Source organism: Petaurus breviceps, unplaced genomic scaffold, assembly GCF_028583685.1.
Source record: "Petaurus breviceps papuanus isolate PSGF00001 unplaced genomic scaffold, PetGlider_PUasm1.0 90849, whole genome shotgun sequence".
Lineage (NCBI taxonomy): Eukaryota > Metazoa > Chordata > Mammalia > Diprotodontia > Petauridae > Petaurus > Petaurus breviceps.
In genome coordinates this window covers 7,351,097-7,355,702 of record NW_027187361.1, presented here as the reverse complement: position 1 = coordinate 7,355,702, position 4,606 = coordinate 7,351,097, and the positions used below count along the sequence as shown (strand labels likewise).

The following is a 4,606-nucleotide window of genomic DNA, read 5'->3' as shown; positions in this document are numbered from 1 at the left end:
ATTATTTGTGATGAAAACATAAAAGGTTTACCAATATGTCATGACAAATGCTCTAAGATATATGGGAAGTACAAAGTGATTAATTTTTCACAAAATTTACTTCACTTCAAGTAATATTTGTTTTATTTCATTTTGTTTTACTTTTAACACTTGTAACTGGTAGTGATGAGTAATATTTCAACTGGCTTGAAATGCCACATTTTTATCCAATGAGAATCACAAAAGAAAAAGGGTTATTTTTGGCCAGTATTTGAGTTCTTTACACATACAGCTTCTAAATAAAGGAGACAAACAATTCCTCTTCTAAATATAGAATAGCCTACTTACAGCTATATTTTTTAACAGCGTTTCTTTTTTTGCTCTATGACAATTTGCTTTCTTCCTTTTGTATCTTTGGCAAAGAGAAAGGGATGACACTGGTAAAAAAGCCTTTGGTTGCAGACATCTTGTTGAAACTGTCTTCACCAGTGGATGAGTTGTTTGAGCAGTGGAAGGACTTGAAATAGATCTGGGTGAAATTTCTTGTTGTGGATTTAATAAGAAACTTTGAGAACTTAAAAGTCTTGACAAGTAGCAATGAGTTTAATTATGGTGGGTGAGCTTCATTTTGATAGATAGTAGCATAGAACTGCACTGGGTTTGAAGTATTCTCAAGTTTACAAGAACCAGAGGTTTTTCTTTATGTTTTTTTTCTCTCACTCTTCTTTTTTGATTCTTTATGTTTATCTATTCAAGCTATCTAAAGAGGCAAAGATTCGGGAAACCTTGATGGTTTCTCTTTGTATCTGCCTTCAGAGGAAATATGTTATTCAGGGACAAAAGGAATGGAATAGTTTAATGGTATCCTAGGCCTCTCCTTTTGTATAGTCATGTGTTGTATTCTTTCCATCTCCAATAAACGATTTATCAACTGCTCAGTGGAGCTTTCTACATGATCTAATCCCAATTTCCATTTTTTAGATTTTGACAAGGCCAGTTTACGCAGGTCTAAAGTATTAAAAGGTGGTGGGAGAAAATCAGGATATGAAAATACCTGATTTGGTTGTTCTGAGAAACGTTCTTCAAAGTCATGTATTACTTCTGGCTTTAAGTTCAGGTCCATTTTTTTAAAGTAAGTGAGCAACCTATAATCTACATTTTCATCCTCTGATAAATCACTTTTATCAATTTGATTTTCTTCCATGCCATTGTTCCCACATTTTGTATTCCAAGTTGAAGAGGATAAAGTTTCCTCATTATTGCATTCTGGAGCTGAAGATGAGTTACTCTGGGGTTCATTTCTGTCTTTACAAAAGTCTCCATCAACATTAGGCCAGTGGAGACTTAATGGCATCTGTCTTTGAGGTCCAGGATGTCTGCCAACTGAGAAAGCACCTGGTAGTAAGTGGTTCAGAGTGAACCTCAGACGATTTCTATTCACATTAAAGCCAGTTTCCAAGGGAGATTTTTGAAAATCCCTATTCTGGATAAACAATGTTTCATTAGGAGGATGGCTGCAGTACAGACCCTTCTCCTGCTTACTGTCCTTCAGTGATCTTTTTTGTGAGTTCTCTGACAAACAAAATTCTTTCAGTTGTTCTATTGGAGTTTCCAAATGAATCTTTTTCATCTTGCCACCTGCTGTGCTCTTCCTTGTGGGCGGGAGGTTTGTGCTTTGAAGAGTGAAGACATCTGATTCAAAATTCCAGTGATTTACATTCTCATGAGGGATGTATGTCATAGGGAGATGAGTTCGAGATATCCCACAGAATGAACTTGTTTTCCCCATTTTGTTGAGGTGTTGTCCAATCGCCACAGAGTCCTGGCCCCATTTCCCTTCCCTTACTCTATCGGCTGCTGTGCTATTTGCTCGGGGACAGTTTCCTTCCATGAACCCCAGGGAAGTTCTGCAGCAGATGCCCTTCTCTGTCATCTTGAGGGGATGGTGGGAAGTGAAAGGGCAGCCTCGTTAAAGATGGACTTATGGAGCCGGGAGCGCACAGAGGGGAGAAGGAGGCGGCTGGGTCACAAAAGTTGGGGAGGTGACCCAGGCCCTCCAGCTGCTGAGGCTGGGGTGAGGTAGAGGAGGGGCCCGGGTTTCCTGGGTTCTTGTCTCTAGGCAACCACAATTGGACCTGCTTACCTCCTCTGGTCCTGTGATCCCTCCCCCAAGCATAGGAAGCATGGATGTATTCACCAGCCCTCCCCGGGATTACTAGTGCCGCTTGGGCTGCAGGGGCGGAAGGCAACCTTAGTTATTTAATAAGGAATTTCGCTCTCTATCTCTTTGGGGGGAGTTTTGTTTCTCCACTAATATGGAGAGGCTTATTTTGTAACCTGCAACTTTATTCCCTCTAGAATTCTCTAAGAAAACCGTCCTATTATCTGCAAAGTGTGATTTGTTCCCTCTTTGGCAATGGTTGTTTACTCAATGTTTTTCTTGTCTTATATCTAGTATTTCTAGTACAGTATTGTTGAACAGTATGGTAATGTATATCCTTAGTTTACCACAGATCTAACCGGAAAGATATGTAACTTTTATCCATTACAGATTATGCAGGCTCTTGGTTTTAAATAGAGGCAACTAATAATTTTAAGAAAAGCTCCACTTTTTCCTTTGCATTCTAGTTGTTGCTGTTGTTGTTTTTAACATTAATGGGTTGTTTATTTTGTTAAATAATTTGTATGCGTCTTTAAAATCCTATGATTTTTGCTGGTGAAGATATATATACATACATTTAAACATATATGATGTGTGTATAATTTTACTGATTTTTGAGCAAACCCTCACTTCTTATTATAAATTCAGCCTGATCACAGTTTATTATCTTTGTCATATATTGCTATAGGTGCACTGCTATTATTATTATTATTTTGATTTTTGGAGGGGGGAGGGCCATTGGGGATAAGTGACTTGCCCAAGGTCACACAGCTGGTAAGTGTGTCAAGTGTCTGAGGCCACATTTGAACTCAGTCCTCTGACTCTGGGGCTGATGCTGTATTCACTGTGCCACTTAGCTGCCCCCATTAATATTCTTTAGGAATATTTGTCTGTAGCTTTCTTTTTTTTCTGTTTTGACTCTCCTTGGTTTGGGTATCATGACCCTGTTTGCATCATATAATAAATATTAGAGGTACACTTTTTCCCCATATGTTCCCAGACATTTTATGTAGTATTGGAATTAAATGTTCTTTGGGTGTTTGATAAGATTCTCTTGAAAATCTATCTGGTCCTGTTTCCTCCCCACCATCTCAATAAAGGAAATATGCTGTGGCTTACTCTAGATACCTTTTTCTTAGGTTTATTTAAGAACTCTTTTTTTCTATTCTGTTAATCTAAACTATTTCTCTTGTTGTATTCATCCATTTAAATTACATTATCAGTTTTATTGGCATATAGTTTGGCAAAATAGCTTTAAATAATTGATTTTTATCTCTTATTTGTTGGTCAAAAATTTACTTTTCTCATTTTTGATAATGATAATTTGATTTTCTTTCCTTTATTTTAAACTAATCACTAATCGGTCTGTCTTTTTTCCCCCCAAATACTTCTTTTTAAATTTTTTTTGTCTTTATTAATATGTTTACTTTTAGTTTACAAGATTCATTACCACAATTCCTTGATTTCCAAATTTTCTCTCCCTCTGCCTCCCCCCCACCTGGCATACAATCAAGTATAGTATCTACAAATACTTTCACATTAGGCATTAGTCAGGTTATAAAGAAGCATTGTAACAGATGGAATGAAGAATGGGAAAGAGGAAACAAAACCAAACAAGAAATTGAAAAAGGGCAGGTAGTTTGCTTCAATCTGGGTTCAATCTCAGTTCTTTCTCTGAATATAAACATCTCTATCCTTCATGAGTCTTTTGGGATTAATTTATGACTCTGCATTGCTGAGAAGAGTCCAGTTTATCAAAGTTGGTCATCACACATACGTTGTGTCTGTAATTGTGTACAAATTCCTCCTGGCTCTACTCTTCTCACTCAAGCATCAGTTCGTATAAACCTATGCAGGTAAATATGAAGTCCATTTGCTCCTCATTTCTTATTGCACAATAGTATTCCATAACATGCATATACCACAACTTGTTCAGCCATTCCCCAATTGATGGGCACCCTCTAAATTTCTAATTCTTTGCTACCACAAAAAGAGCTGCTATAAATATTTTTATACATATGGGTAGAATTGGTATTGCTGGATCAAAGGTATGAAATTATTTATAGCCCTTTGGGCATAATTCCAGATTGCTTTCCAGAATGGTTGGATCAGTTCACAACTCCACCAGCAATACATTAGTGCTCCAATATGCCCACATCCTCTCCAGCATTTGTCATTTTCCTGTTTTGTCACCTTAGCCAATCTGACTGGTGAGATGTGGTACCTCAGAGTTGTTTTGATTTGCATTTCTCTAATCAATAGTGATTTAGAGCATTTTTTTCATATGCTTATAAATATCTTTCATTTCTTCCTCTGTTAACTACCTGTTCATATCCTTTGATGATTTATCAATTTGGGAATGAATTGTATTCTTATAGATTTGACTCAATTCTCTGTATATTTTAGAAATGAGTCCTTTATCGGTGACATAGGTTGTAAAAATTTTTTTCCCAATTTTTCACTTCC

General features: G+C 36.9%; 1 pseudogene; it reads right to left on the bottom strand.

The window, feature by feature from the left end:
* Positions 1–805: 805 nt before the first annotated feature.
* Positions 806–1,912, bottom strand: LOC138149827 (protein FAM217A pseudogene; annotated as a pseudogene).
* Positions 1,913–4,606: the final 2,694 nt, after the last annotated feature.